Consider the following 24,271-nt stretch of genomic DNA (forward strand, 5'->3'; position numbering starts at 1 on the left):
GTATTTGAGTGTCTGTATTTGTGTGTGTGTATTTGAGTGTGTGTATTTATGTGTCTGTATTTGAGTGTGTGTATTTGTATGTGTGTATTTGAGTGTGTATTTGAGTGTGTGTATTTGTGTGTGTGTATTTGAGTGTCTGTATTTGTGTGTGTGTGTGTATTTGAGTGTGTGTATTTGAGTGTGTGTATTTGTGTGCCTGTATTTGAGTATGTGTATTTGTGTGTGTGTATTTGAGTGTGTGTATTTGTGTGTCTGTATTTGAGTGAGTGTGTGTATTTGAGTGTGTGTATTTGTGTGTGTATTTGAGTGTGTATTTGAGTGTATGTATTTGAGTGTGTAATTGAGTGAGTGTGTATATTTGAGTGTGTGTATTTGAGTGTGTGTATTTGAGTGTATGTATTTGAGTGTGTAATTGAGTGAGTGTGTATTTGATTGTGTGTATTTGAGTGTGTGTATTTGAGTGTATGTATTTGAGTGTGTAATTGAGTGAGTGTGTGTATTTGAGTGTGTGTATTTGTGTGTCCGTATTTGAGTGTGTGTGTATTTGAGTGTGTGTATTTGTGTGTGTGTATTTGAGTGTGTGTATTTGAGTGTATGTATTTGAGTGTATAATTGAGTGAGTGTGTGTATTTGTGTGTGTGTATTTGTGTGTGTGTATTTGAGTGTCTGTATTTGAGTGTATGTATTTGAGTCTGTAATTGAGTGAGTGTGTGTATTTGAGTGTGTGTATTTGAGTGTATGTATTTGAGTGTATAATTGAGTGAGTGTGTGTATTTGAGTGTATGTATTTGAGGGTGTGTATTTGAGTGTCTGTATTTGTGTGTGTGTATTTGAGTGTGTATTTATGTGTCTGTATTTGAGTGTGTGTATTTGTGTGTGTGTATTTGAGTGTGTATTTGTGTGTCTGTATTTGAGTATGTGTATTTGTGTGTCTGTATTTGTGTGTGTGTATTTGAGTGTGTGTATTTGAGTGTGTGTATTTGTGTGTCTGTATTTGAGTGTGTGTATTTGAATGTATGTATTTGAGGGTGTGTATTTGAGTGTCTGTATTTGTGTGTGTGTATTTGAGTGTGTGTATTTGAGTGTGTGTATTTGTGTGTCTGTATTTGAGTGTATGTATTTGTGTGTGTGTATTTGAGTGTGTATCTGTGTGTCTGTATTTGAGTATGTGTATTTGTGTGTCTGTGTTTGTGTGTGTGTATTTGAGAGTGTGTATTTGTGTGTCTGTATTTGAGTGTGTGTATTTGTGTGTCTGTATTTGAGTGTGTGTGTATTTGAGTGTGTGTATTTGTGTGTGTGTATTTGAGTGTCTGTATTTGTGTGTGTGTGTATTTGAGTGTGTGTATTTGAGTGTGTGTATTTGTGTGCCTGTATTTGAGTATGTGTATTTGTGTGTGTGTATTTGAGTGTGTGTATTTGTGTGTCTGTATTTGAGTGAGTGTGTGTATTTGAGTGTGTGTATTTGTGTGTGTATTTGAGTGTGTATTTGAGTGTATGTATTTGAGTGTGTAATTGAGTGAGTGTGTATATTTGAGTGTGTGTATTTGAGTGTGTGTATTTGAGTGTATGTATTTGAGTGTGTAATTGAGTGAGTGTGTATTTGATTGTGTGTATTTGAGTGTGTGTATTTGAGTGTATGTATTTGAGTGTGTAATTGAGTGAGTGTGTGTATTTGAGTGTGTGTATTTGTGTGTCCGTATTTGAGTGTGTGTGTATTTGAGTGTGTGTATTTGTGTGTGTGTATTTGAGTGTGTGTATTTGAGTGTATGTATTTGAGTGTATAATTGAGTGAGTGTGTGTATTTGTGTGTGTGTATTTGTGTGTGTGTATTTGAGTGTGTGTATTTGAGTGTATGTATTTGAGTGTATAATTGAGTGAGTGTGTGTATTTGTGTGTGTGTATTTGAGTGTGTGTATTTGAGTGTATGTATTTGAGGGTGTGTATTTGAGTGTCTGTATTTGTGTGTGTGTATTTGAGTGTGTGTATTTGAGTGTGTGTATTTGAGTGTGTGTATTTGTGTGTCTGTATTTGAGTGTGTGTATTTGTGTGTGTGTATTTGAGTGTGTATCTGTGTGTCTGTATTTGAGTATGTGTATTTGTGTGTCTGTGTTTGTGTGTGTGTATTTGATAGTGTGTATTTGTGTGTCTGTATTTCAGTGTGTGTATTTGTGTGTCTGTATTTGAGTGTGTGTGTTTGTGTGATTGTATTTGAGTGTGTGTATTTGAGTGTGTGTATTAGAGTGTGTGTATTTGTGTGTCTGTATTTGAGTGTGTGTGTGTATTTGAGTGTGTGTATTTGAGTGTATGTATTTGAGTGTATAATTGAGTGAGTGTGTGTATTTGAGTGTGTGTATTTGTGTGTGTGTATTTGAGTGTGTGTATTTGAGTGTATGTATTTGAGTGTGTGTATTTGTGTGTCTGTATTTGAGTGTGTGTATTTGTGTGCCTGTATTTGAGTATGTGTATTTGTGTGTGTGTATTTGAGTGTGTGTATTTGTGTGTCTGTATTTGAGTGAGTGTGTGTATTTGAGTGTGTGTATTTGTGTGTGTATTTGAGTGTATGTATTTGAGTGTGTAATTGAGTGAGTGTGTGTATTTGAGTGTGTGTATTTGAGTGTATGTATTTGAGTGTGTAATTGAGTGAGTGTGTATTTGAGTGTGTGTATTTGAGTGTGTGTATTTGAGTGTATGTATTTGAGTGTGTAATTGAGTGAGTGTGTGTATTTGAGTGTGTGTATTTGTGTGTCCGTATTTGAGTGTGTGTGTATTTGAGTGTGTGTATTTGTGTGTGTGTATTTGAGTGTGTGTATTTGAGTGTATGTATTTGAGTGTATAATTGAGTGAGTGTGTGTATTTGTGTGTGTGTATTTGTGTGTGTGTATTTGAGTGTCTGTATTTGAGTGTATGTATTTGAGTCTGTAATTGAGTGAGTGTGTGTATTTGAGTGTGTGTATTTGTGTGTGTGTATTTGAGGGTGTGTATTTGAGGGTGTGTATTTGAGTGTATGTATTTGAGTGTGTATATTTGAGTGTGTATTTGTGTGTCTGTATTTGAGTGTGTGTGTGTATTTCAGTGTGTGTATTTGAGTGTATGTATTTGAGTGTATAATTGAGTGAGTGTGTGTATTTGTGTGTGTGTATTTGAGTGTGTGTATTTGAGTGTATGTATTTGAGGGTGTGTATTTGTGTGTCTGTATTTGAGTGTGTGTGTATTTGAGTGTCTGTATTTGTGTGTGTGTATTTGAGTGTGTGTATTTGAGTGTGTGTATTTGTGTGTCTGTATTTGAGTGTGTGTATTTGTGTGTGTGTATTTGAGTGTGTATCTGTGTGTCTGTATTTGAGTATGTGTATTTGTGTGTCTGTGTTTGTGTGTGTGTATTTGAGAGTATGTATTTGTGTGTCTGTATTTCAGTGTGTGTATTTGTGTGTCTGTATTTGAGTGTGTGTATTTGTGTGCCTGTATTTGAGTATGTGTATTTGTGTGTGTGTATTTGAGTGTGTGTATTTGTGTGTCTGTATTTGAGTGAGTGTGTGTATTTGAGTGTGTGTATTTGTGTGTGTGTATTTGAGTGTGTATTTGAGTGTATGTATTTGAGTGTGTAATTGAGTGAGTGTGTGTATTTGAGTGTGTGTATTTGAGTGTATGTATTTGAGTGTGTAATTGAGTGAGCGTGTATTTGAGTGTGTGTATTTGAGTGTGTGTATTTGAGTGTATGTATTTGAGTGTGTAATTGAGTGAGTGTGTATTTGAGTGTGTGTATTTGAGTGTGTGTATTTGAGTGTGTGTATTTGAGTGTATGTATTTGAGTGAGTGTGTGTATTTGAGTGTGTGTATTTGTGTGTCCGTATTTGAGTGTGTGTGTATTTGAGTGTGTGTATTTGTGTGTGTGTATTTGAGTGTGTGTATTTGAGTGTATGTATTTGAGTGTATAATTGAGTGAGTGTGTGTATTTGTGTGTGTGTATTTGTGTGTGTGTATTTGAGTGTCTGTATTTGAGTGTATGTATTTGAGTCTGTAATTGAGTGAGTGTGTGTATTTGAGTGTGTGTATTTGTGTGTGTGTATTTGAGGGTGTGTATTTGAGTGTGTGTATTTGAGTGTATGTATTTGAGTGTGTATATTTGAGTGTGTATTTGTGTGTCTGTATTTGAGTGTGTGTGTGTGTATTTGAGTGTGTGTATTTGAGTGTATGTATTTGAGTGTATAATTGAGTGAGTGTGTGTATTTGTGTGTGTGTATTTGTGTGTGTGTATTTGAGTGTGTGTATTTGAGTGTATGTATTTGAGGGTGTGTATTTGAGTGTCTGTATTTGTGTGTGTGTATTTGAGTGTGTGTATTTGAGTGTGTGTATTTGTGTGTCTGTATTTGAGTGTGTGTATTTGTGTGTGTGTATTTGAGTGTGTATCTGTGTGTCTGTATTTGAGTATGTGTATTTGTGTGTCTGTGTTTGTGTGTGTGTATTTGAGAGTGTGTATTTGTGTGTCTGTATTTCAGTGTGTGTATTTGTGTGTCTGTATTTGAGTGTGTGTGTTTGTGTGATTGTATTTGAGTGTGTGTATTTGAGTGTGTGTATTAGAGTGTGTGTATTTGTGTGTGTGTATTTGAGTGTGTGTATTTGAGTGTATGTATTTGAGTGTATAATTGAGTGAGTGTGTGTATTTGAGTGTATGTATTTGAGTGTGTGTATTTGTGTGTCTGTATTTGAGTGTGTGTGTATTTGAGTGTGTGTATTTGTGTGTGTGTATTTGAGTGTCTGTATTTGAGTGTATGTATTTGTGTGTGTGTATTTGAGTGTGTGTATTTGTGTGTGTGTGTATTTGAGTGTGTGTATTTGTGTGCCTGTATTTGAGTATGTGTATTTGTGTGTCTGTATTTGAGTGTGTGTGTATTTGAGTGTGTGTATTTGTGTGCCTGTATTTGAGTGTGTGTATTTGTGTGTCTGTATTTGAGTGTGTGTGTGTATTTGAGTGTGTGTATTTGAGTGTATGTATTTGAGTGTATAATTGAGTGAGTGTGTGTATTTGAGTGTGTGTATTTGTGTGTGTGTTTGAGTGTGTGTATGTGAGTGTATGTATTTGAGGGTGTGTATTTGAGTGTCTGTATTTGTGTGTGTGTATTTGAGTGTGTGTATTTATGTGTCTGTATTTGAGTGTGTGTATTTGTGTGTGTGTATTTGAGTGTGTATTTGAGTGTGTGTATTTGTGTGTGTGTATTTGAGTGTCTGTATTTGTGTGTGTGTGTATTTGAGTGTGTGTATTTGAGTGTGTGTATTTGAGTGTGTGTATTTGTGTGCCTGTATTTGAGTATGTGTATTTGTGTGTGTGTATTTGAGTGTGTGTATTTGTGTGTCTGTATTTGAGTGAGTGTGTGTATTTGAGTGTGTGTATTTGTGTGTGTATTTGAGTGTGTATTTGAGTGTATGTATTTGAGTGTGTAATTGAGTGAGTGTGTATATTTGAGTGTGTGTATTTGAGTGTGTGTATTTGAGTGTATGTATTTGAGTGTGTAATTGAGTGAGTGTGTATTTGATTGTGTGTATTTGAGTGTGTGTATTTGAGTGTATGTATTTGAGTGTGTAATTGAGTGAGTGTGTGTATTTGAGTGTGTGTATTTGTGTGTCCGTATTTGAGTGTGTGTGTATTTGAGTGTGTGTATTTGTGTGTGTGTATTTGAGTGTGTGTATTTGAGTGTATGTATTTGAGTGTATAATTGAGTGAGTGTGTGTATTTGTGTGTGTGTATTTGTGTGTGTGTATTTGAGTGTCTGTATTTGAGTGTATGTATTTGAGTCTGTAATTGAGTGAGTGTGTGTATTTGAGTGTGTGTATTTGAGTGTATGTATTTGAGTGTATAATTGAGTGAGTGTGTGTATTTGAGTGTGTGTATTTGTGTGTGTGTTTGAGTGTGTGTATGTGAGTGTATGTATTTGAGGGTGTGTATTTGAGTGTCTGTATTTGTGTGTGTGTATTTGAGTGTGTATTTATGTGTCTGTATTTGAGTGTGTGTATTTGTGTGTGTGTATTTGAGTGTGTATTTGTGTGTCTGTATTTGAGTATGTGTATTTGTGTGTCTGTATTTGTGTGTGTGTATTTGAGTGTGTGTATTTGAGTGTGTGTATTTGTGTGTCTGTATTTGAGTGTGTGTATTTGAATGTATGTATTTGAGGGTGTGTATTTGAGTGTCTGTATTTGTGTGTGTGTATTTGAGTGTGTGTATTTGAGTGTGTGTATTTGTGTGTCTGTATTTGAGTGTGTGTATTTGTGTGTGTGTATTTGAGTGTGTATCTGTGTGTCTGTATTTGAGTATGTGTATTTGTGTGTCTGTGTTTGTGTGTGTGTATTTGAGAGTGTGTATTTGTGTGTCTGTATTTGAGTGTGTGTATTTGTGTGTCTGTATTTGAGTGTGTGTGTATTTGAGTGTGTGTATTTGTGTGTGTGTATTTGAGTGTCTGTATTTGTGTGTGTGTGTATTTGAGTGTGTGTATTTGAGTGTGTGTATTTGTGTGCCTGTATTTGAGTATGTGTATTTGTGTGTGTGTATTTGAGTGTGTGTATTTGTGTGTCTGTATTTGAGTGAGTGTGTGTATTTGAGTGTGTGTATTTGTGTGTGTATTTGAGTGTGTATTTGAGTGTATGTATTTGAGTGTGTAATTGAGTGAGTGTGTATATTTGAGTGTGTGTATTTGAGTGTGTGTATTTGAGTGTATGTATTTGAGTGTGTAATTGAGTGAGTGTGTATTTGATTGTGTGTATTTGAGTGTGTGTATTTGAGTGTATGTATTTGAGTGTGTAATTGAGTGAGTGTGTGTATTTGAGTGTGTGTATTTGTGTGTCCGTATTTGAGTGTGTGTGTATTTGAGTGTGTGTATTTGTGTGTGTGTATTTGAGTGTGTGTATTTGAGTGTATGTATTTGAGTGTATAATTGAGTGAGTGTGTGTATTTGTGTGTGTGTATTTGTGTGTGTGTATTTGAGTGTGTGTATTTGAGTGTATGTATTTGAGTGTATAATTGAGTGAGTGTGTGTATTTGTGTGTGTGTATTTGAGTGTGTGTATTTGAGTGTATGTATTTGAGGGTGTGTATTTGAGTGTCTGTATTTGTGTGTGTGTATTTGAGTGTGTGTATTTGAGTGTGTGTATTTGAGTGTGTGTATTTGTGTGTCTGTATTTGAGTGTGTGTATTTGTGTGTGTGTATTTGAGTGTGTATCTGTGTGTCTGTATTTGAGTATGTGTATTTGTGTGTCTGTGTTTGTGTGTGTGTATTTGATAGTGTTTATTTGTGTGTCTGTATTTCAGTGTGTGTATTTGTGTGTCTGTATTTGAGTGTGTGTGTTTGTGTGATTGTATTTGAGTGTGTGTATTTGAGTGTGTGTATTAGAGTGTGTGTATTTGTGTGTCTGTATTTGAGTGTGTGTGTGTATTTGAGTGTGTGTATTTGAGTGTATGTATTTGAGTGTATAATTGAGTGAGTGTGTGTATTTGAGTGTGTGTATTTGTGTGTGTGTATTTGAGTGTGTGTATTTGAGTGTATGTATTTGAGTGTGTGTATTTGTGTGTCTGTATTTGAGTGTGTGTGTATTTGAGTGTGCGTATTTGTGTGTGTGTATTTGAGTGTCTGTATTTGAGTGTCTGTATTTGTGTGTGTGTATTTGAGTGTGTGTATTTGTGTGTGTGTGTATTTGAGTGTGTGTATTTGTGTGCCTGTATTTGAGTATGTGTATTTGTGTGTGTGTATTTGAGTGTGTGTATTTGAGTGTGTAATTGAGTGAGTGTGTGTATTTGAGTGTGTGTATTTGAGTGTATGTATTTGAGTGTGTAATTGAGTGAGTGTGTATTTGAGTGTGTGTATTTGAGTGTGTGTATTTGAGTGTATGTATTTGAGTGTGTAATTGAGTGAGTGTGTGTATTTGAGTGTGTGTATTTGTGTGTCCGTATTTGAGTGTGTGTGTATTTGAGTGTGTGTATTTGTGTGTGTGTATTTGAGTGTGTGTATTTGAGTGTATGTATTTGAGTGTATAATTGAGTGAGTGTGTGTATTTGTGTGTGTGTATTTGTGTGTGTGTATTTGAGTGTCTGTATTTGAGTGTATGTATTTGAGTCTGTAATTGAGTGAGTGTGTGTATTTGAGTGTGTGTATTTGTGTGTGTGTATTTGAGGGTGTGTATTTGAGGGTGTGTATTTGAGTGTGTGTATTTGAGTGTATGTATTTGAGTGTGTATATTTGAGTGTGTATTTGTGTGTCTGTATTTGAGTGTGTGTGTGTATTTGAGTGTGTGTATTTGAGTGTATGTATTTGAGTGTATAATTGAGTGAGTGTGTGTATTTGTGTGTGTGTATTTGAGTGTGTGTATTTGAGTGTATGTATTTGAGGGTGTGTATTTGTGTGTCTGTATTTGAGTGTGTGTGTATTTGAGTGTCTGTATTTGTGTGTGTGTATTTGAGTGTGTGTATTTGAGTGTGTGTATTTGTGTGTCTGTATTTGAGTGTGTGTATTTGTGTGTGTGTATTTGAGTGTGTATCTGTGTGTCTGTATTTGAGTATGTGTATTTGTGTGTCTGTGTTTGTGTGTGTGTATTTGAGAGTGTGTATTTGTGTGTCTATTTCAGTGTGTGTATTTGTGTGTCTGTATTTGAGTGTGTGTATTTGTGTGCCTGTATTTGAGTATGTGTATTTGTGTGTGTGTATTTGAGTGTGTGTATTTGTGTGTCTGTATTTGAGTGAGTGTGTGTATTTGAGTGTGTGTATTTGTGTGTGTGTATTTGAGTGTGTATTTGAGTGTATGTATTTGAGTGTGTAATTGAGTGAGTGTGTGTATTTGAGTGTGTGTATTTGAGTGTATGTATTTGAGTGTATGTATTTGAGTGTGTAATTGAGTGAGTGTGTATTTGAATGTGTGTATTTGAGTGTGTGTATTTGAGTGTGTGTATTTGAGTGTGTGTATTTGAGTGTATGTATTTGAGTGAGTGTGTGTATTTGAGTGTGTGTATTTGTGTGTCCGTATTTGAGTGTGTGTGTATTTGAGTGTGTGTATTTGTGTGTGTGTATTTGAGTGTGTGTATTTGAGTGTATGTATTTGAGTGTATAATTGAGTGAGTGTGTGTATTTGTGTGTGTGTATTTGTGTGTGTGTATTTGAGTGTCTGTATTTGAGTGTATGTATTTGAGTCTGTAATTGAGTGAGTGTGTGTGTATTTGAGTGTGTGTATTTGAGTGTATGTATTTGAGTGTATAATTGAGTGAGTGTGTGTATTTGTGTGTGTGTATTTGTGTGTGTGTATTTGAGTGTGTGTATTTGAGTGTATGTATTTGAGGGTGTGTATTTGAGTGTCTGTATTTGTGTGTGTGTATTTGAGTGTGTGTATTTGAGTGTGTGTATTTGTGTGTCTATTTGAGTGTGTGTATTTGTGTGTGTGTATTTGAGTGTGTATCTGTGTGTCTGTATTTGAGTATGTGTATTTGTGTGTCTGTGTTTGTGTGTGTGTATTTGAGAGTGTGTATTTGTGTGTCTGTATTTCAGTGTGTGTATTTGTGTGTCTGTATTTGAGTGTGTGTGTTTGTGTGATTGTATTTGAGTGTGTGTATTTGAGTGTGTGTATTAGAGTGTGTGTATTTGTGTGTGTGTATTTGAGTGTGTGTATTTGAGTGTATGTATTTGAGTGTATAATTGAGTGAGTGTGTGTATTTGAGTGTATGTATTTGAGTGTGTGTATTTGTGTGTCTGTATTTGAGTGTGTGTGTATTTGAGTGTGTGTATTTGTGTGTGTGTATTTGAGTGTCTGTATTTGAGTGTATGTATTTGTGTGTGTGTATTTGAGTGTGTGTATTTGTGTGTGTGTGTATTTGAGTGTGTGTATTTGTGTGCCTGTATTTGAGTATGTGTATTTGTGTGTGTGTATTTCAGTGTGTGTATTTGTGTGTCTGTATTTGAGTGAGTGTGTGTATTTGAGTGTGTTTATTTGTGTGTGTATTTGAGTGTATGTATTTGAGTGTGTAATTGAGTGAGTGTGTGTATTTGAGTGTGTGTATTTGAGTGTATGTATTTGAGTGTGTATTTGAGTGTGTGTATTTGAGTGTATGTATTTGAGTGTGTAATTGAGTGAGTGTGTGTATTTGAGTGTGTGTATTTGTGTGTCTGTATTTGAGTGTGTATGTGTATTTGAGTGTGTGTATTTGTGTGTCTGTATTTGAGTATGTGTATTTGTGTGTCGGTGTTTGTGTGTGTGTATTTGAGAGTGTGTATTTGTGTGTCTGTATTTCAGTGTGTGTATTTGTGTGTCTGTATTTGAGTGTGTGTATTTGAGTGTGTGTATTTGTGTGTGTGTGTTTGTGTGATTGTATTTGAGTGTGTGTATTTGAGTGTGTGTATTTGAGTGTGTGTATTTGTGTGTCTGTATTTGAGTGTGTGTGTGTATTTGAGTGTGTGTATTTGAGTGTATGTATTTGAGTGTATAATTGAGTGAGTGTGTGTATTTGAGTGTGTGTATTTGTGTGTGTGTATTTGAGTGTGTGTATTTGAGTGTATGTATTTGAGTGTGTAATTGAGTGAGTGTGTGTATTTGTGTGTGTGTATTTGAGGGTGTGTATTTGAGGGTGTGTATTTGACTGTGTGTATTTGAGTGTATGTATTTGAGTGTGTATATTTGAGTGTGTATTTGTGTGTCTGTATTTGAGTGTGTGTGTGTATTTGAGTGTGTGTATTTGAGTGTATGTATTTGAGTGTATAATTGAGTGAGTGTGTGTATTTGTGTGTGTGTATTTGAGTGTGTGTATTTGAGTGTATGTATTTGAGGGTGTGTATTTGAGTGTCTGTATTTGTGTGTGTGTATTTCAGTGTGTGTATTTGAGTGTGTGTATTTGTGTGTCTGTATTTGAGTGTGTGTATTTGTGTGTGTGTATTTGAGTGTGTATTTGTGTGTCTGTATTTGAGTATGTGTATTTGTGTGTCTGTGTTTGTGTGTGTATTTGAGAGTGTGTATTTGTGTGTCTGTATTTCAGTGTGTGTATTTGTGTGTCTGTATTTGAGTGTGTGTGTATTTGAGTGTGTGTATTTGTGTGTGTGTGTTTGTGTGATTGTATTTGAGTGTGTGTATTCGAGTGTGTGTATTAGAGTGTGTGTATTTGTGTGTCTGTATTTGAGTGTGTGTGTATTTGAGTGTGTGTATTTGAGTGTATGTATTTGAGTGTATAATTGAGTGAGTGTGTGTATTTGAGTGTGTGTATTTGTGTGTGTGTATTTGAGTGTGTGTATTTGAGTGTATGTATTTGAGTGTGTGTATTTGTGTGTCTGTATTTGAGTGTGTGTGTATTTGAGTGTGTGTATTTGTGTGCCTGTATTTGAGTATGTGTATTTGTGTGTGTGTATTTGAGTGTGTGTATTTGTGTGTCTGTATTTGAGTGAGTGTGTGTATTTTAGTGTGTGTATTTGTGTGTGTATTTGAGTGTGTATTTGAGTGTATGTATTTGAGTGTGTAATTGAGTGAGTGTGTATATTTGAGTGTGTGTATTTGAGTGTGTGTATTTGAGTGTATGTATTTGAGTGTGTAATTGAGTGAGTGTGTATTTGATTGTGTGTATTTGAGTGTGTGTATTTGAGTGTATGTATTTGAGTGTGTAATTGAGTGAGTGTGTGTATTTGAGTGTGTGTATTTGTGTGTCCGTATTTGAGTGTGTGTGTATTTGAGTGTGTGTATTTGTGTGTGTGTATTTGAGTGTGTGTATTTGAGTGTATGTATTTGAGTGTATAATTGAGTGAGTGTGTGTATTTGTGTGTGTGTATTTGTGTGTGTGTATTTGAGTGTGTGTATTTGAGTGTATGTATTTGAGTCTGTAATTGAGTGAGTGTGTGTATTTGAGTGTGTGTATTTGAGTGTATGTATTTGAGTGTATAATTGAGTGAGTGTGTGTATTTGAGTGTGTGTATTTGTGTGTGTGTTTGAGTGTGTGTATGTGAGTGTATGTATTTGAGGGTGTGTATTTGAGTGTCTGTATTTGTGTGTGTGTATTTGAGTGTGTGTATTTATGTGTCTGTATTTGAGTGTGTGTATTTGTGTGTGTGTATTTGAGTGTGTGTATTTGTGTGTCTGTATTTGTGTGTGTGTATTTGAGTGTGTGTATTTGAGTGTGTGTATTTGTGTGTCTGTATTTGAGTGTGTGTATTTGAGTGTATGTATTTGAGGGTGTGTATTTGAGTGTCTGTATTTGTGTGTGTGTATTTGAGTGTGTGTATTTGAGTGTGTGTATTTGTGTGTCTGTATTTGAGTGTGTGTATTTGTGTTGTGTGTATTTGAGTGTGTATCTGTGTGTCTGTATTTGAGTATGTGTATTTGTGTGTCTGTGTTTGTGTGTGTGTGTATTTGAGTGTCTGTATTTGTGTGTGTGTGTATTTGAGTGTGTGTATTTGAGTGTGTGTATTTGAGTGTGTGTATTTGAGTGTGTGTATTTGTGTGCCTGTATTTTAGTATGTGTATTTGTGTGTGTGTATTTGAGTGTGTGTATTTGTGTGTCTGTATTTGAGTGAGTGTGTGTATTTGAGTGTGTGTATTTGTGTGTGTATTTGAGTGTGTATTTGAGTGTATGTATTTGAGTGTGTAATTGAGTGAGTGTGTATATTTGATTGTGTGTATTTGAGTGTGTGTATTTGAGTGTATGTATTTGAGTGTGTAATTGAGTGAGTGTGTGTATTTGAGTGTGTGTATTTGTGTGTCCGTATTTGAGTGTGTGTGTATTTGAGTGTGTGTATTTGAGTGTATGTATTTGAGGGTGTGTATTTGAGTGTCTGTATTTGTGTGTGTGTATTTCAGTGTGTGTATTTGAGTGTGTGTATTTGTGTGTCTGTATTTGAGTGTGTGTATTTGTGTGTGTGTATTTGAGTGTGTATTTGTGTGTCTGTATTTGAGTATGTGTATTTGTGTGTCTGTGTTTGTGTGTGTATTTGAGAGTGTGTATTTGTGTGTCTGTATTTCAGTGTGTGTATTTGTGTGTCTGTATTTGAGTGTGTGTGTATTTGAGTGTGTGTATTTGTGTGTGTGTGTTTGTGTGATTGTATTTGAGTGTGTGTATTCGAGTGTGTGTATTAGAGTGTGTGTATTTGTGTGTCTGTATTTGAGTGTGTGTGTATTTGAGTGTGTGTATTTGAGTGTATGTATTTGAGTGTATAATTGAGTGAGTGTGTGTATTTGAGTGTGTGTATTTGTGTGTGTGTATTTGAGTGTGTGTATTTGAGTGTATGTATTTGAGTGTGTGTATTTGTGTGTGTGTATTTGAGTGTGTATCTGTGTGTCTGTATTTGAGTATGTGTATTTGTGTGTCTGTGTTTGTGTGTGTGTATTTGAGAGTGTGTATTTGTGTGTCTGTATTTCAGTGTGTGTATTTGTGTGTCTGTATTTGAGTGTGTGTGTTTGTGTGATTGTATTTGAGTGTGTGTATTTGAGTGTGTGTATTAGAGTGTGTGTATTTGTGTGTGTGTATTTGAGTGTGTGTATTTGAGTGTATGTATTTGAGTGTATAATTGAGTGAGTGTGTGTATTTGTGTGTGTGTATTTGAGTGTGTGTATTTGTGTGTCTGTATTTGAGTGAGTGTGTATATTTGAGTGTGTGTATTTGTGTGTCTGTATTTGAGTGTGTGTGTATTTGAGTGTGTGTATTTGTGTGTGTGTGTTTGTGTGATTGTATTTGAGTGTGTGTATTCGAGTGTGTGTATTAGAGTGTGTGTATTTGTGTGTCTGTATTTGAGTGTGTGTGTATTTGAGTGTGTGTATTTGAGTGTATGTATTTGAGTGTATAATTGAGTGAGTGTGTGTATTTGAGTGTGTGTATTTGTGTGTGTGTATTTGAGTGTGTGTATTTGAGTGTATGTATTTGAGTGTGTGTATTTGTGTGTGTGTATTTGAGTGTGTATCTGTGTGTCTGTATTTGAGTATGTGTATTTGTGTGTCTGTGTTTGTGTGTGTGTATTTGAGAGTGTGTATTTGTGTGTCTGTATTTCAGTGTGTGTATTTGTGTGTCTGTATTTGAGTGTGTGTGTTTGTGTGATTGTATTTGAGTGTGTGTATTTGAGTGTGTGTATTAGAGTGTGTGTATTTGTGTGTGTGTATTTGAGTGTGTGTATTTGAGTGTATGTATTTGAGTGTATAATTGAGTGAGTGTGTGTATTTGAGTGTATGTATTTGAGTGTGTGTATTTGTGTGTCTGTATTTGAGTGTGTGTGTATTTGAGTGTGTGTATTTGTGTGTGTGTATTTGAGTGTCTGTATTTGAGTGTATGTATTTGTGTGTGTGTATTTGAGTGTGTGTATTTGTGTGTGTGTGTATTTGAGTGTGTGTATTTGTGTGCCTGTATTTGAGTATGTGTATTTGTGTGTGTGTATTTCAGTGTGTGTATTTGTGTGTCTGTATTTGAGTGAGTGTGTGTATTTGAGTGTGTTTATTTGTGTGTGTATTTGAGTGTATGTATTTGAGTGTGTAATTGAGTGAGTGTGTGTATTTGAGTGTGTGTATTTGAGTGTATGTATTTGAGTGTGTATTTGAGTGTGTGTATTTGAGTGTATGTATTTGAGTGTGTAATTGAGTGAGTGTGTGTATTTGAGTGTGTGTATTTGTGTGTCTGTATTTGAGTGTGTATGTGTATTTGAGTGTGTGTATTTGTGTGTCTGTATTTGAGTATGTGTATTTGTGTGTCGGTGTTTGTGTGTGTGTATTTGAGAGTGTGTATTTGTGTGTCTGTATTTCAGTGTGTGTATTTGTGTGTCTGTATTTGAGTGTGTGTATTTGAGTGTGTGTATTTGTGTGTGTGTGTTTGTGTGATTGTATTTGAGTGTGTGTATTTGAGTGTGTGTATTAGAGTGTGTGTATTTGTGTGTCTGTATTTGAGTGTGTGTGTGTATTTGAGTGTGTGTATTTGAGTGTATGTATTTGAGTGTATAATTGAGTGAGTGTGTGTATTTGAGTGTGTGTATTTGTGTGTGTGTATTTGAGTGTGTGTATTTGAGTGTATGTATTTGAGTGTGTAATTGAGTGAGTGTGTGTATTTGTGTGTGTGTATTTGAGGGTGTGTATTTGAGGGTGTGTATTTGACTGTGTGTATTTGAGTGTATGTATTTGAGTGTGTATATTTGAGTGTGTATTTGTGTGTCTGTATTTGAGTGTGTGTGTGTATTTGAGTGTGTGTATTTGAGTGTATGTATTTGAGTGTATAATTGAGTGAGTGTGTGTATTTGTGTGTGTGTATTTGAGTGTGTGTATTTGAGTGTATGTATTTGAGGGTGTGTATTTGAGTGTCTGTATTTGTGTGTGTGTATTTCAGTGTGTGTATTTGAGTGTGTGTATTTGTGTGTCTGTATTTGAGTGTGTGTATTTGTGTGTGTGTATTTGAGTGTGTATTTGTGTGTCTGTATTTGAGTATGTGTATTTGTGTGTCTGTGTTTGTGTGTGTGTATTTGAGAGTGTGTATTTGTGTGTCTGTATTTCAGTGTGTGTATTTGTGTGTCTGTATTTGAGTGTGTGTGTATTTGAGTGTGTGTATTTGTGTGTGTGTGTTTGTGTGATTGTATTTGAGTGTGTGTATTCGAGTGTGTGTATTAGAGTGTGTGTATTTGTGTGTCTGTATTTGAGTGTGTGTGTGTATTTGAGTGTGTGTATTTGAGTGTATGTATTTGAATGTATAATTGAGTGAGTGTGTGTATTTGAGTGTGTGTATTTGTGTGTGTGTATTTGAGTGTGTGTATTTGAGTGTATGTATTTGAGTGTGTGTATTTGTGTGTCTGTATATGAGTGTGTGTGTATTTGAGTGTGTGTATTTGTGTGCCTGTATTTGAGTATGTGTATTTGTGTGTGTGTATTTGAGTGTGTGTATTTGTGTGTCTGTATTTGAGTGAGTGTGTGTATTTTAGTGTGTGTATTTGTGTGTGTATTTGAGTGTGTATTTGAGTGTATGTATTTGAGTGTGTAATTGAGTGAGTGTGTATATTTGAGTGTGTGTATTTGAGTGTGTGTATTTGAGTGTATGTATTTGAGTGTGTAATTGAGTGAGTGTGTATTTGATTGTGTGTATTTGAGTGTGTGTATTTGAGTGTATGTATTTGAGTGTGTAATTGAGTGAGTGTGTGTATTTGAGTGTGTGTATTTGTGTGTCCGTATTTGAGTGTGTGTGTATTTGAGTGTGTGTATTTGTGTGTGTGTATTTGAGTGTGTGTATTTGAGTGTATGTATTTGAGTGTATAATTGAGTGAGTGTGTGTATTTGTGTGTGTGTATTTGTGTGTGTGTATTTGAGTGTGTGTATTTGAGTGTATGTATTTGAGTCTGTAATTGAGTGAGTGTGTGTATTTGAGTGTGTGTATTTGAGTGTATGTATTTGAGTGTATAATTGAGTGAGTGTGTGTATTTGAGTGTGTGTATTTGTGTGTGTGTTTGAGTGTGTGTATGTGAGTGTATGTATTTGAGGGTGTGTATTTGAGTGTCTGTATTTGTGTGTGTGTATTTGAGTGTGTGTATTTATGTGTCTGTATTTGAGTGTGTGTATTTGTGTGTGTGTATTTGAGTGTGTGTATTTGTGTGTCTGTATTTGTGTGTGTGTATTTGAGTGTGTGTATTTGAGTGTGTGTATTTGTGTGTCTGTATTTGAGTGTGTGTATTTGAGTGTATGTATTTGAGGGTGTGTATTTGAGTGTCTGTATTTGTGTGTGTGTATTTGAGTGTGTGTATTTGAGTGTGTGTATTTGTGTGTCTGTATTTGAGTGTGTGTATTTGTGTTGTGTGTATTTGAGTGTGTATCTGTGTGTCTGTATTTGAGTATGTGTATTTGTGTGTCTGTGTTTGTGTGTGTGTGTATTTGAGTGTCTGTATTTGTGTGTGTGTGTATTTGAGTGTGTGTATTTGAGTGTGTGTATTTGAGTGTGTGTATTTGAGTGTGTGTATTTGTGTGCCTGTATTTTAGTATGTGTATTTGTGTGTGTGTATTTGAGTGTGTGTATTTGTGTGTCTGTATTTGAGTGAGTGTGTGTATTTGAGTGTGTGTATTTGTGTGTGTATTTGAGTGTGTATTTGAGTGTATGTATTTGAGTGTGTAATTGAGTGAGTGTGTATATTTGATTGTGTGTATTTGAGTGTGTGTATTTGAGTGTATGTATTTGAGTGTGTAATTGAGTGAGTGTGTGTATTTGAGTGTGTGTATTTGTGTGTCCGTATTTGAGTGTGTGTGTATTTGAGTGTGTGTATTTGAGTGTGTGTATTTGAGTGTGTGTATTTGAGTGTATAATTGAGTGAGTGTGTGTATTTGTGTGTGTGTATTTGTGTGTGTGGATTTGAGTGTATGTATTTGAGTCTGTAATTGAGTGAGTGTGTGTATTTGAGTGTGTGTATTTGTGTGTGTGTATTTGAGGGTGTGTATTTGAGGGTGTGTATTTGAGTGTGTGTATTTGAGTGTATGTATTTGAGTGTGTATATTTGAGTGTGTATTTGTGTGTCTGTATTTGAGTTTGTGTGTGTATTTGAGTGTGTGTATTTGAGTGTATGTATTTGAGTGTATAATTGAGTGAGTGTGTGTATTTGTGTGTGTGTATTTGAGTGTGTGTATTTGAGTGTATGTATTTGAGGGTGTGTATTTGAGTGTCTGTATTTGTGTGTGTGTATTTGAGTGTGTGTATTTGAGTGTGTGTATTTGTGTGTCTGTATTTGAGTGTGTGTATTTGTGTGTGTGTATTTGAGTGTGTATCTGTGTGTCTGTATTTGAGTATGTGTATTTGTGTGTCTGTGTTTGTGTGTGTGTATTTGAGAGTGTGTATTTGTGTGTCTGTATTTCAGTGTGTGTATTTGTGTGTCTGTATTTGAGTGTGTGTGTTTGTGTGATTGTATTTGAGTGTGTGTATTTGAGTGTGTGTATTAGAGTGTGTGTATTTGTGTGTCTGTATTTGAGTGTGTGTGTGTATTTGAGTGTGTGTATTTGAGTGTATGTATTTGAGTGTATAATTGAGTGAGTGTGTGTATTTGAGTGTGTGTATTTGTGTGTGTGTATTTGTGTGTGTGTATTTGAGTGTGTGTATTTGAGTGTATGTATTTGAGTGTGTGTATTTGTGTGTCTGTATTTGAGTGTGTGTGTATTTGAGTGTGCGTATTTGTGTGTGTGTATTTGAGTGTCTGTATTTGAGTGTCTGTATTTGTGTGTGTGTATTTGAGTGTGTGTATTTGTGTGTGTGTGTATTTGAGTGTGTGTATTTGTGTGCCTGTATTTGAGTATGTGTATTTGTGTGTGTGTATTTGAGTGTGTGTATTTGTGTGTCTGTATTTGAGTGAGTGTGTGTATTTGAGTGTGTGTATTTGTGTGTGTATTTGAGTGTATGTATTTGAGTGTGTAATTGAGTGAGTGTGTGTATTTGAGTGTGTGTATTTGAGTGTATGTATTTGAGTGTGTAATTGAGTGAGTGTGTATTTCAGTGTGTGTATTTGAGTGTGTGTATTTGAGTGTATGTATTTGAGTGTGTAATTGAGTGAGTGTGTGTAGTTGAGTGTGTGTATTTGTGTGTCCGTATTTGAGTGTGTGTGTATTTGAGTGTGTGTATTTGAGTGTGTGTATTTGAGTGTATGTATTTGAGTGTATAATTGAGTGAGTGTGTGTATTTGTGTGTGTGTATTTGTGTGTGTGTATTTGAGTGTCTGTATTTGAGTGTATGTATTTGAGTCTGTAATTGAGTGAGTGTGTGTATTTGAGTGTGTGTATTTGTGTGTGTGTATTTGAGGGTGTGTATTTGAGGGTGTGTATTTGAGTGTGTGTATTTGAGTGTATGTATTTGAGTGTGTATATTTGAGTGTGTATTTGTGTGTCTGTATTTGAGTGTGTGTGTGTATTTGAGTGTGTGTATTTGAGTGTATGTATTTGAGTGTATAATTGAGTGAGTGTGTGTATTTGTGTGTGTGTATTTGTGTGTGTGTATTTGAGTGTGTGTATTTGAGTGTATGTATTTGAGGGTGTGTATTTGAGTGTCTGTATTTGTGTGTGTGTATTTGAGTGTGTGTATTTGAGTGTGTGTATTTGTGTGTCTGTATTTGAGTGTGTGTATTTGTGTGTGTATTTGAGTGTGTATCTGTGTGTCTGTATTTGAGTATGTGTATTTGTGTGTCTGTGTTTGTGTGTGTGTATTTGAGAGTGTGTATTTGTGTGTCTGTATTTCAGTGTGTGTATTTGTGTGTCTGTATTTGAGTGTGTGTGTTTGTGTGATTGTATTTGAGTGTGTGTATTTGAGTGTGTGTATTAGAGTGTGTGTATTTGTGTGTCTGTATTTGAGTGTGTGTGTGTATTTGAGTGTGTGTATTTGAGTGTATGTATTTGAGTGTATAATTGAGTGAGTGTGTGTATTTGTGTGTGTGTATTTGAGTGTGTGTATTTGAGTGTATGTATTTGAGTGTGTGTAGTTGTGTGTCTGTATTTGAGTGTGTGTGTATTTGAGTGTGTGTATTTGTGTGTGTGTATTTGAGTGTCTGTATTTGAGTGTCTGTATTTGTGTGTGTGTATTTGAGTGTGTGTATTTGTGTGTGTGTGTATTTGAGTGTGTGTATTTGTGTGCCTGTATTTGAGTATGTGTATTTGTGTGTGTGTATTTGAGTGTGTGTATTTGTGTGTCTGTATTTGAGTGAGTGTGTGTATTTGAGTGTGTGTATTTGTGTGTGTATTTGAGTGTATGTATTTGAGTGTGTAATTGAGTGAGTGTGTGTATTTGAGTGTGTGTATTTGAGTGTATGTATTTGAGTGTGTATTTGAGTGTGTGTATTTGAGTGTATGTATTTGAGTGTGTAATTGAGTGAGTGTGTGTATTTGAGTGTGTGTATTTGTGTGTCTGTATTTGAGTGTGTATGTGTATTTGAGTGTGTGTATTTGTGTGTCTGTATTTGAGTATGTGTATTTGTGTGTCGGTGTTTGTGTGTGTGTATTTGAGAGTGTGTATTTGTGTGTCTGTATTTCAGTGTGTGTATTTGTGTGTCTGTATTTGAGTGTGTGTATTTGAGTGTGTGTATTTGTGTGTGTGTGTTTGTGTGATTGTATTTGAGTGTGTGTATTTGAGTGTGTGTATTAGAGTGTGTGTATTTGTGTGTCTGTATTTGAGTGTGTGTGTGTATTTGAGTGTGTGTATTTGAGTGTATGTATTTGAGTGTATAATTGAGTGAGTGTGTGTATTTGAGTGTGTGTATTTGTGTGTGTGTATTTGAGTGTGTGTATTTGAGTGTATGTATTTGAGTGTGTAATTGAGTGAGTGTGTGTATTTGTGTGTGTGTATTTGAGGGTGTGTATTTGAGGGTGTGTATTTGACTGTGTGTATTTGAGTGTATGTATTTGAGTGTGTATATTTGAGTGTGTATTTGTGTGTCTGTATTTGAGTGTGTGTGTGTATTTGAGTGTGTGTATTTGAGTGTATGTATTTGAGTGTATAATTGAGTGAGTGTGTGTATTTGTGTGTGTGTATTTGAGTGTGTGTATTTGAGTGTATGTATTTGAGGGTGTGTATTTGAGTGTCTGTATTTGTGTGTGTGTATTTCAGTGTGTGTATTTGAGTGTGTGTATTTGTGTGTCTGTATTTGAGTGTGTGTATTTGAGTGTATGTATTTGAGTGTGTAATTGAGTGAGTGTGTGTATTTGAGTGTGTGTATTTGTGTGTCCGTATTTGAGTGTGTGTGTATTTGAGTGTGTGTATTTGTGTGTGTGTATTTGAGTGTGTGTATTTGAGTGTATGTATTTGAGTGTATAATTGAGTGAGTGTGTGTATTTGTGTGTGTGTATTTGAGTGTGTGTATTTGAGTGTATGTATTTGAGTCTGTAATTGAGTGAGTGTGTGTATTTGAGTGTGTGTATTTGAGTGTATGTATTTGAGTGTATAATTGAGTGAGTGTGTGTATTTGAGTGTGTGTATTTGTGTGTGTGTTTGAGTGTGTGTATGTGAGTGTATGTATTTGAGGGTGTGTATTTGAGAGTCTGTATTTGTGTGTGTGTATTTGAGTGTGTGTATTTATGTGTCTGTATTTGAGTGTGTGTATTTGTGTGTGTGTATTTGAGTGTGTATTTGTGTGTCTGTATTTGAGTATGTGTATTTGTGTGTCTGTATTTGTGTGTGTGTATTTGAGTGTGTGTATTTGAGTGTGTGTATTTGTGTGTCTGTATTTGAGTGTGTGTATTTGAGTGTATGTATTTGAGGGTGTGTATTTGAGTGTCTGTATTTGTGTGTGTGTATTTGAGTGTGTGTATTTGAGTGTGTGTATTTGTGTGTCTGTATTTGAGTGTGTGTATTTGTGTGTGTGTATTTGAGTGTGTATCTGTGTGTCTGTATTTGAGTATGTGTATTTGTGTGTCTGTGTTTGTGTGTGTGTATTTGAGAGTGTGTATTTGTGTGTCTGTATTTGAGTGTGTGTATTTGTGTATCTGTATTTGAGTGTGTGTGTATTTGAGTGTGTGTATTTGTGTGTGTGTATTTGAGTGTCTGTATTTGTGTGTGTGTGTATTTGAGTGTGTGTATTTGAGTGTGTGTATTTGAGTGTGTGTATTTGTGTGCCTGTATTTGAGTATGTGTATTTGTGTGTGTGTATTTGAGTGTGTGTATTTGTGTGTCTGTATTTGAGTGAGTGTGTGTATTTGAGTGTGTGTATTTGTGTGTGTATTTGAGTGTGTATTTGAGTGTATGTATTTGAGTGTGTAATTGAGTGAGTGTGTATATTTGAGTGTGTGTATTTGAGTGTGTGTATTTGAGTGTATGTATTTGAGTGTGTAATTGAGTGAGTGTGTATTTGATTGTGTGTATTTGAGTATGTGTATTTGAGTGTATGTATTTGAGTGTGTAATTGAGTGAGTGTGTGTATTTGAGTGTGTGTATTTGTGTGTCCGTATTTGAGTGTGTGTGTATTTGAGTGTGTGTATTTGTGTGTGTGTATTTGAGTGTGTGTATTTGAGTGTATGTATTTGAGTGTGTAATTGAGTGAGTGTGTGTATTTGTGTGTGTGTATTTGTGTGTGTGTATTTGAGTGTGTGTATTTGAGTGTATGTATTTGAGTCTGTAATTGAGTGAGTGTGTGTATTTGAGTGTGTGTATTTGTGTGTGTGTATTTGAGGGTGTGTATTTGAGGGTGTGTATTTGAGTGTGTGTATTTGAGTGTATGTATTTGAGTGTGTATATTTGAGTGTGTATTTGTGTGTCTGTATTTGAGTTTGTGTGTGTATTTGAGTGTGTGTATTTGAGTGTATGTATTTGAGTGTATAATTGAGTGAGTGTGTGTATTTGTGTGTGTGTATTTGAGTGTGTGTATTTGAGTGTATGTATTTGAGGGTGTGTATTTGAGTGTGTATTTGTGTGTGTGTATTTGAGTGTGTGTATTTGAGTGTGTGTATTTGTGTGTCTGTATTTGAGTGTGTGTATTTGTGTGTGTGTATTTGAGTGTGTATCTGTGTGTCTGTATTTGAGTATGTGTATTTGTGTGTCTGTGTTTGTGTGTGTGTATTTGAGAGTGTGTATTTGTGTGTCTGTATTTCAGTGTGTGTATTTGTGTGTCTGTATTTGAGTGTGTGTGTTTGAGTGTGTGTATTTGAGTGTGTGTATTTGAGTGTGTGTATTAGAGTGTGTGTATTTGTGTGTCTGTATTTGAGTGTGTGTGTGTATTTGAGTGTGTTTATTTGAGTGTATGTATTTGAGTGTATAATTGAGTGAGTGTGTGTATTTGAGTGTGTGTATTTGTGTGTGTGTATTTGTGTGTGTGTATTTGAGTGTGTGTATTTGAGTGTATGTATTTGAGTGTGTGTATTTGTGTGTCTGTATTTGAGTGTGTGTGTATTTGAGTGTGCGTATTTGTGTGTGTGTATTTGAGTGTCTTTATTTGAGTGTCTGTATTTGTGTGTGTGTATTTGAGTGTGTGTATTTGTGTGTGTGTGTATTTGAGTGTGTGTATTTGTGTGCCTGTATTTGAGTATGTGTATTTGTGTGTGTGTATTTGAGTGTGTGTATTTGTGTGTCTGTATTTGAGTGAGTGTGTGTATTTGAGTGTGTGTATTTGTGTGTGTATTTGAGTGTATGTATTTGAGTGTGTAATTGAGTGAGTGTGTGTATTTGAGTGTGTGTATTTGAGTGTATGTATTTGAGTGTGTAATTGAGTGAGTGTGTATTTCAGTGTGTGTATTTGAGTGTGTGTATTTGAGTGTATGTATTTGAGTGTGTAATTGAGTGAGTGTGTGTATTTGAGTGTGTGTATTTGTGTGTCCGTATTTGAGTGTGTGTGTATTTGAGTGTGTGTATTTGTGTGTGTGTATTTGAGTGTGTGTATTTGAGTGTATGTATTTGAGTGTATAATTGAGTGAGTGTGTGTATTTGTGTGTGTGTATTTGTGTGTGTGTATTTGAGTGTCTGTATTTGAGTGTATGTATTTGAGTCTGTAATTGAGTGAGTGTGTGTATTTGAGTGTGTGTATTTGTGTGTGTGTATTTGAGGGTGTGTATTTGAGGGTGTGTATTTGAGTGTGTGTATTTGAGTGTATGTATTTGAGTGTGTATATTTGAGTGTGTATTTGTGTGTCTGTATTTGAGTGTGTGTGTGTATTTGAGTGTGTGTATTTGAGTGTATGTATTTGAGTGTATAATTGAGTGAGTGTGTGTATTTGTGTGTGTGTATTTGAGTGTGTGTATTTGAGTGTATGTATTTGAGGGTGTGTATTTGAGTGTCTGTATTTGTGTGTGTGTATTTGAGTGTGTGTATTTGAGTGTGTGTATTTGTGTGTCTGTATTTGAGTGTGTGTATTTGTGTGTGTGTATTTGAGTGTGTATCTGTGTGTCTGTATTTGAGTATGTGTATTTGTGTGTCTGTGTTTGTGTGTGTGTATTTGAGAGTGTGTATTTGTGTGTCTGTATTTCAGTGTGTGTATTTGTGTGTCTGTATTTGAGTGTGTGTGTTTGTGTGATTGTATTTGAGTGTGTGTATTTGAGTGTGTGTATTAGAGTGTGTGTATTTGTGTGTCTGTATTTGAGTGTGTGTGTGTATTTGAGTGTGTGTATTTGAGTGTATGTATTTGAGTGTATAATTGAGTGAGTGTTGTGTATTTGTGTGTGTGTATTTGAGTGTGTGTATTTGAGTGTATGTATTTGAGTGTGTGTATTTGTGTGTCTGTATTTGAGTGTGTGTGTATTTGAGTGTGTGTATTTGTGTGTGTGTATTTGAGTGTCTGTATTTGAGTGTCTGTATTTGTGTGTGTGTATTTGAGTGTGTGTATTTGTGTGTGTGTGTATTTGAGTGTGTGTATTTGTGTGCCTGTATTTGAGTAT

The 24,271-nt window shown here is 35.2% G+C and overlaps 1 protein-coding gene across 3 annotated transcripts in view; it reads left to right on the forward strand.

Annotated features, from left to right (window-relative positions):
* Window positions 1–24,271, forward strand: part of LOC139254641 (3',5'-cyclic-AMP phosphodiesterase 4B-like) — a 172,078-nt gene that overhangs the window by 28,900 nt on the left and 118,907 nt on the right. The gene's annotated exons all lie outside the window — the stretch shown is intronic.

This window comes from Pristiophorus japonicus, unplaced genomic scaffold (genome assembly GCF_044704955.1).
Source record: "Pristiophorus japonicus isolate sPriJap1 unplaced genomic scaffold, sPriJap1.hap1 HAP1_SCAFFOLD_563, whole genome shotgun sequence".
In the NCBI taxonomy this organism is placed as follows: Eukaryota; Metazoa; Chordata; class Chondrichthyes; family Pristiophoridae; genus Pristiophorus; species Pristiophorus japonicus.